The sequence below is a fragment of the Natator depressus genome, chromosome 3 (assembly GCF_965152275.1).
Source record: "Natator depressus isolate rNatDep1 chromosome 3, rNatDep2.hap1, whole genome shotgun sequence".
Classification (NCBI taxonomy): domain Eukaryota; kingdom Metazoa; phylum Chordata; order Testudines; family Cheloniidae; genus Natator; species Natator depressus.
In genome coordinates this window covers 70,098,379-70,112,215 of record NC_134236.1, presented here as the reverse complement: position 1 = coordinate 70,112,215, position 13,837 = coordinate 70,098,379, and the positions used below count along the sequence as shown (strand labels likewise).

Sequence of the window (13,837 nt, the reverse complement as noted above, 5' to 3'; positions counted from 1 at the left end):
GTCAGGCAGCTAGCACATCCACATAAACATAATTTACGCGCCTTATAATCAGCAGTCTTAATACTCAAAACCATATTCCACCGCATTTCCCTAATGCTGGGGAGAGTCCACAGTCACATGGGTAACCTAGGGCCCTATTGCAAGACAAAATATGTCAGTTTTCATTAATATCACAAACTAATATCTAGGGTCAAAGTACTGTACATTTTATTATTCATAAGGCAGAAACTTCTCCTTAGATAGAAGACTTTTTACAAAATTATTGTTTATAAAAGTCCAGTTGGGGCGGGTGGTGGTGGTGCGCATAGAACTTCACAAAACATAGGTAAGACAGCTCCACACCTCAAGGAAATTATAGTCTATCTTGGACAGACACAATACAAGCCAGGAAGGGATCAGGCATTTAGCTGGTCAGCCGAGATTGGGAAAAGGTGACAATTGGGGGCAGTAAAGGAAGATTATAGCTGCAGCTTTTTTTGGATAGACTGGAGAGGTAAAAGGCCAAAAAGGCCAGAAAGTGGGAGATTACAGCAGTCAAGACAAGAGATAACTTAGGTGTGGTTTAGGGTTCTAGGTTGTTGAAATGAAGGAGGAATTGATTTTAGCAATATCAAGAAGGGAGATGGTGGAGCGGTATCCACAGTGAATCAGTTGAAAGGCAGGTAGACATGCAAGATTAGACAGAGTTCGAGAGGTCAGAAATGAAGCGGTACAGTTGATTTGCAAGATGTCATCATAAAGGTGGTAGCACAAACTGTGGGAGCAGCTGAGATTAGCAAGGGGCAGAGCATACAAAAACGTGCAGTGGGGAAACCTACCTATCCCCGTGGAGTCTGGGTAACTAAAGATGGAAGTCACGCAAATGGTTGTAATAAATAGGCTGGTCTATAAGATCTATCAAATTTATATCTTACCCCCAAGTATTTGCTTTTCAAAGCTTAAACAAGATGAACCAGCCAGAGCTGTAGCTGTATTGTTAATAACATGTCATTGATGCTTCCACATTCCTTCATTACTGTTTCTCCTCATTCCCTGTCCTTCATGACCACCTATTTCCTTGCTTGTTAGAATTCCCCCTCAGTTTTACAGTCACTTATTTGTTCCTATCCTTACCTCTAATTTGGCTGCTCATGCATTTGAGAAAGTTGCACATGTACAACTGTAACTGGTTTTGATCATCTTAAAATATTTATGGCCAGACAGTTTATTTTTTCTCCTTTCATAAAAATCAGTGACATCAGTGAGATTTTGAGAGTTTTACACTGAATCTCTGAGGAAGGCACAATGTGAACATTTTCCCGACAGATGTTTCAAAGGAGATTTACAAAGAAATTCCATGTAGGCATTATGCAAGCTTTAACCACACAATTAGAAGCCATAGAAATGTTCACAAACACTCAAATGATTTGTGGCTCAGCAGACGCTTAGCACCATCACTTAGTGCAAAGGATCTCACGTTAGTTACCCTACTAGCAAGTAAAACATGAGAGATTGTACTCACTTTTTGGTCTTAGGGTTTTTTCTTATCTTGCTCTCTTTTCTGATTACTGCAGTAAATTCTTTCTGGAAGACACCATTAGCCTTCTCAGCTTGTCATGCTCTGTGATTCTGAAGTGATTTACAATTATAGCACTGCTGCTATATTGCATTTTCCTTCTTTCCTCTTCCACTGATTGAATCACGTATAAAAGCATATTAAGGAATGGATCCAGCCATCAATTTTTATGTCTTTCTACTGTGCTATTTACATCTCCTAAAGTCATCCTCTCATCTTCCTCCTTTTCAGAAATGTATTGACCTATGAGCTGCATTCCCATGTTTGGACCCTTTATATTTCTTTAGCTGCTATGGACTGTGGATTACTCACAATTCAGAAAAGCATGTTAGATGTAAATAAAGCTTGGATGATCAAGAGACCAACTTTTTCTCTCTCCTGAGGAGAGTCAAAAGAAGCAAAAAGATGGTGAGAAAGGGAAGGGGAACACCCCTCTTATACTTACTCTGACAAATGACCCTTTCCCAGTGCAACAGATATGTGGAAACTCCACCTCAACAAATCCGCCCCAGCTGGGAGTTACTGCACTAGGGCAGGGAGACATCAGTATATGCCCCTCCCAGTAATATTTAACTCTCTGTCCACCTTGCACATCTAGAGTCTCCTCTTTAAAATGTTCATATATGCTGTAAATAGAAAGACAACTGCCTAAGTGCTACACTAAAACCCATTATATGCTGTGTTCTCACTCTCAAATTGTGCACAAAGAATTCTGCAATGTGGTTTGTGTTTCATACCAATTCCCTGGTGTCAGTGACCAGGCTCCGAACAGTGCTTCCTCATTAAAGAACTGAAGCATGAAACAATTCAAACTTATTGCATCACAAGCTAAAGAAAGTATATGAGAACTTATTTTGGTTTTACATATTTTACATTCAGATTCGTCCTCGCTGCATCATTGTATCTAGTATCAGAATACTTACCTTGGGAAGGTAAGCAAAGCAATACCCACTTTTTGCATCAAAGAAAGCCGGTCAGATGTGATGACCACAGATCCAGTAATAACATAGCTCCATAGAGTACTCAGTTCTGAGAACAGTCCTTCCCCCCAGCATCCCTCTCATCACTGCAGCATCAAAGACGACAGTCCTACTAACATCATGAATTAATAATTCAGACCCGTAGCAATGACTCAGTGCTATGAATCTTGACAAGGTCTGATATTGATATCCGCAACATGTCCACAGATTCTAGCAAATGGATGACTCAGTCAGTACTGAATATGCCTTAGGACATTTTTGTATCTGGAAGTGACAAAACAAGGTGCATGGTTGCTCAGTGACAAAGTCAGAAAGCTCTTTGGATTCAGTTTCTCCTATACATAGCCCAAAGAACTGACAAAAATATAGGTTTCTCTGAACCTGTATAGGCCCTCCTCTGTGATCATTACTAGACTAGTTGGTCAGTAACGTTACCTACACAAAGACTCAAGTAGCAAAAGGCATAAGAATGATTATTTTAAAAAAATAGGCCAAATAAGTTTGGAAATTTGTAGAAATATCAAATCTCAGGGATGTTCAAAGGCCTGAAGGGAACTGGTGATGACATCATTCCATACATACAGCTCACTATCGTGGCACTTCCAGGACATATTGCAAAGATAAACCATTGCTTGATTAATGCTGTTCTAACGTCACCCTAGAGAAGAAGAATCTTTTAGTAGCAATATTGTTCGTAAGAAAATGACAAAAATCACAGGATTTCCTTGCTTTACATTCAGTAGATTATTGAAAAGCTTCCAAAGGAATCAACATATATAAATCCATCAAATATATAAACCCCACAAACACTAAATAAAACAACAAAATAGAAAGGATATAACACATGACAACAGGTCATTAATAACGGCGGTCAAGTTAAGTTGCTGTCTAGATAAAAGAAAAATTGCATCTCTAACAAGGAATTTCCGTCGTGCCCATCACCATGATATCAAGGCACATATACTATAAATAAAGAATCACAATTTTTTTTTTCCTGCAATGGACAAACTCCATTCCTCACCTGCCCACCAAAAATGTTCCCAAGCCTTTCAAGAAAAACACCCATCACAACTTCTTACTATACAGTATAATGAACAAAAAAAGAAGGATTTTAATGCTGCTTTACGTGCAAATCACTACATAACCCAAATTATGGACTCACTACTGACACTTCCATAATAAAGACCATGCATTTTGCAGCAATATTTTACACTATTAATATTTAATAATCATAATTAGCTCTTAAATGACACTTTACATGCTCATATTGCAATTCTCTTCTTTTGCTCCAATCACTTTCAGTGCAGCATATGTTTCCTTTCCTATTAATATGCACATCAGCGCTTTAAAATCTGTACAAAGGTCTCTCTACTCGCTCTCTCACTGTAAATGATTTGATCATATTTTGAACAAAGGATGCAACATAAATAATAGTTTTGCATTCTGCATATTTATCTGCTACGAAGAATTTGATTTTTTCCCAGCAGCTGACTCATGGGCCGTTCACTCCCCGGTCTCCTGGATGCAGGTATAGCTTTTCAGAGGCGCCAACTTTCTAATTTCCCCAGGGGGTACTCCACCCCTGCTCTGCTCCAAGCCCCACCCCACTACACCCTTTCCCCCAAGGCCCCACCTCTACCCCGCCTCTTCCCGCCCCCTCCCCCAAGTGTGCCCTGCCCTTGCTCTGTCCCCTCCGCCCCCAGCACCTCCTGCCCCCCGCCCCCCCAGCACAGCTGATCCGTGGCAGGCAGGAGGAGCTGGGAGGGAAGGAAGGAGCTGATCGGCAGGGCCCACTGGCTGGCGGGAGGCGCTGGGGGAAGGGGGAGGAGCTGATCAGCGCAGCCACTGGTGGGTGCTGAGCATCCACTGTTTTTTTCCCATGGGTGCTACAGTCCCAGAGCACTCATGGAGTCAGTGCCTATGTAGCTTTTATTTCTTTCTAACAACCATCAAACTCTTGATATTTTAAGGATTCTCCAGGATGTCACATCTTTTCTTCCTTTAACTGCTCTTTTCAGATTCTCAAATGTCTCCAATACAAACCGATCCTGAATGTGTTTTGCAAAAAAAGAGAATACTCTTTCCAAAGGAGGACTTGGTCAACAAAAAGTACTATAATGGAAAAATCGAAGTGCAGCAGTGCTATCTGGAAAAAGGCAAAGTGATATGAATTATGGGACAATATACATTTGATTCATATTTTTCTTCACAAATAGATATATTAATATAATTTATTTGCAGCACACTTCTTACATTGGTGAACATTTTTAAACTAAAGAAAGATGGTGACTAATAAAAATGATTACTCTGGAAAACTAGAGTATTGATCTTATAGCTATTTTCCTCTGTTGTATAAAGTCCACATTTTGAAATGTTACTGTATTGAACAGGATTCCTGTTTTTTATATATACACTGGATTTCGGATTCATCATCTTCTTACGAGTCTAGGACAATCTGGAACATCTGAGACTATTTTTTGTTTTTATTAATTCTTATTAGTTACTCTGGTGGCCAGTCAGTCAGTCTCCCAAAGTGTTCACAACTCTTGTTAGGTAAAGTAAATTAAACTGATTTGTGCTACCCTTCTCTCACATCTGACAATTGCTTGCTTCTAAATCAACAGTTAGCCATGCCAGCCACAAACATGAGGAGCCAGCCAAGGCAGCTTCTCCTGCTGCTAGCTGAACTCTTCATCAAATAAGGTGCTGTCATCCTAGCACCACTGTCAGCTTGGTTAAATTTAAACTCATCTGACTGACAGTTCTCAAATCACACCTTGTTACCACCCACCCCAAAATTGTGAAGTGGTGTCAGCCAAGTCTGAGGGCTTGGCTCCACTTACTTTTTATAGCGCTCTAACTTGCTGGCTCAGGGGTGTGAAAAATCACCCCCCTGAGCGCAGCAAGCCAGAGCGCTTTAAAGTGCTAGTGTAAACAGTGCCCCAGCACTGGGAGCCAGGCTCCCAGCACTTGGAGCTAATCCCCTCGTGGAGGTGGATTACCAGGAGCGCTGGGAGAGCTCTCTCCCAGCACTTGTGCGCAACCACACTCGCACTTCAAAGCGCTGCCATGGGAGCACTCCCGCAGCAGCGCTTCGAAGTTTCCAGTGTAGCCATGCCCTAAACTTTTAAACACAGGCAGACACACATTCAGATGGGATTATATGGGGATCAAGGTTGCAATTTAGGCTATGGCTACACTTGCAGCTGTAGAGTGCTTTGGGTTAAACCAGCCTTCGGAGAGCGCACTAGGGAAAGTGCCGCAGTCTGTCCACATTGACAGCTTCAAGCGCACTGGCATGGCCACATTTGCAGCGGCACTGGGAGAGGTGCATTATGGGCAGCTATCCCGGCGTTCAAGTGGCTGCAATGTGCTTTTCAAACGAGGGGGGTAGGGTGTTGTGTGTATGTGGGGGGAGAAAGAGTGGGTTTTTGGAGTGCTGAGAGTGTGTCAGCGTGCTGTCTTGTAAGTTCAGACCCCCCACCACCACCCCTGCCTCTCACTCACTCACTCAAAGCAAACAGTAAATGTTTGTCAGATCAGATAAGCAGCCGCTGTCTGAAATGGAGCTTTGAAAGGACACTTCCTATTCCTGCAGCAATTTCACAACAAAGGGAAGAGTGACCACTTGGCTTAATTACAGGTTTCAGAGCAGCAGCCATGTTAGTCTGTATCCACAAAAAGAAAAGGAGGACTTGTGGCACCTTAGAGACTAACCAATTTATTTGAGCATAAGCTTTCGTGAGCTACAGCACACCTCATCCAATGAAGCTGTAGCTCATGAAAGCTTATGCTCAAATAAATTTGTTAGTGTCTAAAGTGCCACAAGTCCTCCTTTTCTTTTCACTTGGCTTAAGGGGATTATGGGAAGTTTCCGGAGGTCAATCAGAGCACAGTAACTTAACTCTTTGTTCACACTGACCCTGGGGCGTCTCAGCCAATACGCAACAGCCGTTATCGCTCTCGGGGAGGTGGAGTACCAGGAGCGCTCCAGCCAGGAAGTCAAAGTGCTCTACGTGCCTTGCCAGTGTGGACAGGGAGTAAGGTAGAGCGCTCTGGGCAGCTTTACTGCGGTATAATGTGCAAGTGTGGCCAAGCCCTTAAACTCATCACTGAAATGCCATTGATCTTCTTGTACAGACAGCTGCTTCCTCCTCCTCCCCTCACCCCCACCCCCACACACACTTTATGTATTTTCTTTCTTACCAACCTGACGCCCTGACTTTCATTACCCTTGGGAAAAACCTGTGTAAGGGCAACATACTCCACATTGATTCAAGAGCATATTTGTTTATAAATGCTCTGACTGCTGTGCTGCACCTTCCATAATATTCAATGTTATTAGTATTTTATATGTAGCGTTCATCAGGTTATCTTACTATAATTAAGTTTCAAAACTTTGTTTCCCCTCAGCTCCTTCAAAACACACACACCAGTGCGCGCACACTCTTCGAAGACAGTCTATAAAAGCAAGCTTACCTCTCAGTGAGCATTTTCTAGCCAAACAATACTGATATAACAAAACAAAATACGTTATTTAATACAAAACAGTACGTGTGTGTAAACACACATGTTAGACACTTGGGTGTTCATTTGCGTATTAACAGCCAGAATGTTCTTCCAGCTCACTGCTATTTCACAGAAGTGTTGGGGTCTGAGCCCTGGGAACTGACCCAGACATTTGGTCGGGCTTGAGTGAGAACAGAGCTCTTTGTGCTTTGCATGCATGCAGAAATTCAAGCACAGGGGGATTACTAGATGTTGAGAAATCTCCCTTACTGCCATCATCTTCTGCATTAGATTCAGCTACTGCAAAATTAGGACCTTATCCCACTGCCACTGAAGTCAATGGCAAAACTCCCACAGAATTTAATGGGAGCAGGATTGGGCCTACATTTTAAAATCCTTTCCAAAATTCATTTCTCTTCCTCTTGCGCCTGCTATTTTGCCCCTGCTTTGTTATTCACAGATTCTTCTCCATGGCAAATTCTCTCATTTGAGTTCTTTGCTTTGCTTTCCTTCAGGTGACAAAAATGGTTCTGAAATGAATGAGTTTTATTTCTGGATAAAGTCTCGTTCTGGGAGTGGGTAGTGTGTTGGATTAAAGCAATGCTGGTATCAACCTTTCACCTTCAAGAGTCTGCGTTCCAATGTCAAAGTGAAAATGACCACAGTGGTCTTATTCTCTTCCCACTCACTAGTGGACAATTATCCCCATTGAAAAGCTACCTTACAAGTTGATGTAACTCTCCACCTTCTGCAGCCCGCACTTAAGAGGCCCAGGACATAAACAGAGGAATGTCGCAGGTCACGACTGAGGAGCACTGAAAGAGATATGTGGGGAAGCTTGCAAAGCAGTGGTCTGCACCAGCACTATCAATCTTTCACTTTCAAAAGGCCTATCTTTAGCCAATGGTAAAGAAAAAAATAGTAAATTTTGTGAACATTTTTAAAAGTAATGACATACTGGAAAAGATCAGGAGAGAAATATGATCCTAGATGCGTAGATTTTAAGGCCAGAAGAGATCATTATGATAATCTAGTCTAATTTACTATATAACACATGCCATAGAAATTCACCCAGTAAACCCAACATTAAGACCATAATTTCTGGATGAATGAGAACAGATGTGCATCAGTGCAGCATCAGGAGACATTTGACTATCAGAACAGGAAGAAAGGCTATATCTGCATTCACATTCTTTGAAAGATCTTCCTGATGCCAAAATAGCACTGAGTATAATCTCCATGCCACTGACCTTCTCAAGATCCTATCGGTATCTTGTAAATGGTGGTGGGACAGCCCCAAGAATCCAGCCACAATTAACATCCTTCGATTTCACGTAAAAATGCAATGAATGGGCTATGCCAGCTTAGCGATCCAGGAGTAATTCACTGAACAAACATGGACATCTGAGCTGGTGATTCTAGCCTGGTTCTTTGATGCTAGATCAGGTGCAGGTGGAAGTAGTGCTGAGGCAATGCTCACAAGTCCTAGGAAGTGGGGAGATGATTTGCTTTACGGCATCAGCAATTCCTGCCAGTGTTTTCTCAGGGAAATAGAGGTGTTAATATTTATATTAGTGCAGTGCCCAAAATGTGCTAGGCACTGTATAAAGATAATAGCAAGAACCTAAGAGTTCTGAAGGGAGCTCTGCTTGTATCCGCAACATTCTGTAGAACTGCAATAGGTTACATAGGCTCTGAGTTGTATTTGTAAACAAGGTGGCAAGAAACTTACTGGAAGGACACAACTGCATCTCATCAGAGAAAAGTTGTTTCACACTGAAACAAAGGACAGGAATATGTGTAGAGAGAGAAAATTAGTGATTTTTCCATTGGCACTCTTTCCTGGGACTAAAGATATTTGTTGAATGATGCTTGCTCCATGACCCAGACTGCTTCCAGTACTTCCAGTACTATCAGAAGTGATAGTACTGGAAGTGCTGGAACACCGTTACAGTTCCCAAAAGAGTGCCGGAATGGTGTTCTGGAGCATTCCAGCATGACTCAAGCCCTGATCATATCCAACACAACACAGCATTTCTAGTGGTGTCACACTGTATGATGTCATGATCAAGATAAGAGAAAGCACAAACATTCAGCGAGCTGCCACACCTTGGGAAATTCTGAAATGAGAGAGCAAGAAACCGAATGTGTGTCAGCGTGGAAAGTGTATGTACACTTTTATGTCCAAAGCAGCAGTTATATTAGAAGTCAGTGTAATAATAATTCTCACTGATGGAACTGGATGTGCTGATTCTCCCTCACCTTCACTTTTCACCGAGCAGCTGTCTGTCACTGCTGAACAGAAAAACTGTGTAGATAATTCAAATGATCGTCTGTTTTAGGGCCCTATTAGATGTTCATTGATGTCGATGTATTTTGGATTAGGCCCCTAAGCAGTACGTGACCTACTGGCAAGGGAACTAAAATCTTCTCTGAATTGATCCTAATATACCAACATGCAACCCTCATTTCTGGAAACAGAGCCTGGCCATTACATTAGACAGTTCATGTGATGGCCAGTGTCTTGGATTATACTGTAGGAGGGAATACTGAAGGAATACTGGATGGCTCAGGGGGTTTGCTCATCTATTACAGAATCATTTGCCCCTAGGTCACAGGTTCAAGTCCAGGCCAGGTTAATAGCAATCCAAAATTATCATCTCATGGCTGTGTAGGGTCCTAAGCCAAAATAATTGAAGGTCTCCATTCAGCTCCAAGTAAAGAAGTGACCATAAGTCAAAATACAGCACCACAACATACATTAATTGATACCCTTGTAAGTAGTTTCAGCAGACAATCAAAGAAGCCAGCCTTGAGGCCAGCCTAGTTTATCACCCTTACCTGTTGCCCTGTGGGTCAGGGCTGAGGTACATTGGCATGCAAATGAGGTTGATAGAGGATTTGAAGATTGCAATGCTGTACAGTAGACATTCACTTAATTCTTTTCCCTAAAATAACACATAAGATTATGACTACCCTTGATGTGTTTATGCTGTGTACCACACTCAGTAAATACATTAACACAAAGCATTAAGAGGTGATGTAAACAACAGGATGTCCATGACATTGCAAACTATCTGTACCAAAATTACTTTTAAGTAACACCTCTGTTATAAATGTTAATTGGAAACCATTACTATCTGTAGTTCTCTCATTAAATGTTCCAAAGGAATTCTAAATCTTTGAGTCTTAACCAATCTTTTATAAAAGCAGCATGATAAATTCTTCTTATTGTCTTTTTTCCTGGACTTATATCTTTGATCTGAAAATCTGTGTATCCCCTTTACCTTGTGATGTTCACCTCAGATCATGCAGCGCCTGAGGCAAAATTCACAATGCTTGAGAAGTACTATCTTAACACTAAAAAAAAGAACAAGAGTACTTGTGGCACCTTAGAGACTAACACATTTATTAGATATGTTAGACTCTAAGGTGCCACAAATACTCCTGTTCTTTTTGCGGATATAGACTAACAAGGCTGCTACTCTGAAACCTATCTTAACGCATTTCCTGGATTTCTAACTTTTTATATTTTTTGACTAGATTGTCTGAGAGGTAATATTCCTGCAAATCATTGATATATGCCTGCAACTTTAACTTCAACTTTATTAAATTTGTGTGTGGGAATGTAGGTATACTATTAAGTGAGGTGACATTAACAGTAACTACTGCCAAAAATAAAACTTCTGCTCTTCTGTGATTAGACTTTCATTGTCACTGTGGCAAGTTGTCTGTCATGTCTTTGTGACAAGCTATAATATGATCCTTTTGGCTTGTCATTCACTGCTACTACACTATAACTCACCAAACAGAAGATTTCGTAAAAGTAATATTTCAGAATTGTGTATGGGTTATTCTATAATTATCTAACGTCTTAGGACGATTTACTCATGGTACAAGGTGTTTACAGTCATTAATAATCCTTGTGATGTTTTCTCCCTCTCACTGCCAGTCACTTTATTATCTCTTTCTAATTTAGGCCTTTCCAGTGGAATGCTAGTAGTTACTGGATCTTTAGACAATGGAAAACACTAGGAGCTGTCTCCACAGATTATATTAATGTCTTACCTTGGGCAGATACTCATTATTCATTAGTACATATTGGAGGCTCAGAGTCAGGGATATACCAGTGCAAACTGGATTGGGGGCTTATTTCACTGACAGACACTCCTGTTGCACCATAGAGCAAATTACATTTTCCATCTAATTTTTTATTTTCAAAGCAATGCTCTACTCTGCTAACCTCAGGATGAGGTATCTCAAGCACTACTTCTTTTGGCGTTGCTGCTCTTTACTCTAACACACGCAACCGTCCAGTCAGTACTCAAGAAATCTGCATTCATCACTAGTGTCCCAGGACTGTCAACCTGAAGCATTCAAAAATCGTAAGTCAGGCCCTAAAAACATGAGAAAAGGAGTACTTGTGGCACCTTAGAGACTAACCAATTTATTTGAGCATAAGCTTTCGTGAGCTAAAAATCAAGAGATATTGGAAAAAATAAATTTGGAGTTATTTCTATTTGCCCTCTATTTGCCCTTCAAGTTGCACTTGCTTAATGTTTTCAAGTTTTTCTCCACCGCCACGAGGACTTGAAACGTAATTTCAGCTTTCATTTAAAAAAGAAAGTATCATGCAATGACTTTCATTCCAGGAGCTGGGGCATTCAGAACAAACACCAAACACTGTGATACTTACAATACATTCACAAGAGCTGGCAACACGGAATTCTTGCAAATTACCACCCAGTTTCTGACCTTCCTTTCCTCAGCAAACTACCTTGAGAAGATATACAAGAACTGGTTACCTCCCTGACTGCCAACATCCTGAATGCCTCCCAGTCATTCCATTGCACATACTCAGCATTTGATGCTATACTGGATGGCTTCCTCCTGTCTTTCAACAACATTACACCCATCCTCATCCTACAGGACTTGGTCACAGCATTTGATACTGTAGACACTCCTGCCCTGCTTCCAAGAGGCTGCAGGAGTGAATGACAATGTGTTGCAATAGCTTGGTCTTTCCTTGATGACTAAAATGAAAGAATTCTTACAGGCAGTTGTTCATCCATGACCAGGCCCTCACCTGCATCCTGCATGGTTCAAATCTCTCTCCCTCCCCATTCAATATTTACATGAAACCACTGGGAGAAATTAGTGAGACGTGACGGGCTGATGTGCCAGCCAGTAGCATGTGAATGACACCCAGCTCTACGCCCCCCTTTTATCCAACATTAACAGCAGCCTCCCCCAGCTTTCCAAATGCCTGGCTCAGGCCAGCACTTGGTTGAAGGGCAGCTGGCTGAACCTGAACTCCGACAAAACTGAGGTGATGCTGGTAAGAAAAGAACAGTGTTTTGAAAAGCTCCCCTTCACTACTACAGGTCCCACCAGAAGGCATCTGCCTTCAGACTGTTAGCCCAGTTCATAGCCGTGCGGGTCATTTTAGATTTTGCACTGCACTTAGACACTCAAATAGCAATGGTGGCAAAGAACACCCATTTCCACCCGTGGCTAGCTAGAACATTACCCCTGATTCTTTCAGGCACAGATTGGCCATGGTTGTCCAATAGCTCGTTACCTCCAGGCTCAACTACTGTTCCTTAGAACGAGGAATGAAACTCAATGTCCTGAGGAAACTACAGCTAATCCGTAATGCAGTGTCTCATCCACTCACGAATACAGGCTACTGGGAACACATCATCAAAATCCACTACTCCCTACACTAGCTACCCATTGAACACAGAATCCAGTTCAAGGCTGCAGTATTGATTTTCAAAGTCCTGCATGGTATTGACCTTGGTTATCCAAGAGATTGCCTCTCTTTCTGTGATGACCACCTCATAGGATAGCTTCACTCCACTAGAAAATTAAGCTTTCAACAAAAGAGGGGAATACTCATATCCTCAGGAGACAGAACTTTTAGATTAGTTGGGCCAAGACTCTTGAACTCGTTTCCAGATGAAATATCACAATCTTGTCTGCGTACAGAATTACATGAACTCTCTCAAAACACATCAGTATTTCTCAGACTATGCATTGTGCGTGTATATAGGCGTGCATGCACACACATATACCCTACCAATAACCTTTAAACTTGTTACTGTCAGTTGGGCTGGAAAAAGGAGATCTTTCTGTATCCAAGTTCATTTTTCACAGAAGGCACTCAGAAACCAGCATGATGGGACACCGTATAAAAATGAAGAAAACTAAAGATAGATAACAAATGCTTACTATCGAAATCTTGTCAAAGATTTTTGACTGTTCTATGTATTTTACTCTGCCATTATTCCTGGCTGCTCATGGGTTTTTTGTATTAAGTTCCTGAATTAAGAGTCACTCTATGGAAGAGCCTTTTCAATACAGTCATTTTTTGCATATTTAAATTAGCAAGGCAAAACAATATCATGACAAAGGAATAACGATCACCATGTCAGCTATCAGCCATATAACAGGGACCATGTCGTAGTTTTCTTTTCAACACAGTAATAAGAACATTTATTTTACATTTCACGGATATCATCCTTCCAAAACAGAGTGAGATTTATTAACTCTTTTCTGCCCTGGATACAGGAAGAATGCCCATGCCCGTCAAGTAAGCGAATGGCTCCGGTAAAAACTTTTTCCTTTACTTCACTGGATATTTCATACTCCTCAAGAAAAAGGCTTTATATGTTGGTCCAAATCTAACCACCACAAAATGTGTTCTCATTATTTTTTCTCCGATGTCCATGAAATGAGCAGATACAATTGTTATTTGGAGAATCAAATCTAACTATGAAGAAAATCTGCC

The 13,837-nt window shown here is 41.3% G+C and overlaps 2 protein-coding genes across 3 annotated transcripts in view; one reads left to right on the top strand and one right to left on the bottom strand.

Annotated features, from left to right (window-relative positions):
- The window catches only part of ANKRD6 (ankyrin repeat domain 6), a 157,997-nt gene that overhangs the window by 51,792 nt on the left and 92,368 nt on the right, over positions 1-13,837 (bottom strand). The gene's annotated exons all lie outside the window — the stretch shown is intronic.
- The window catches only part of LYRM2 (LYR motif containing 2), a 126,645-nt gene that overhangs the window by 61,129 nt on the left and 51,679 nt on the right, over positions 1-13,837 (top strand). The window lies entirely within an intron of this gene.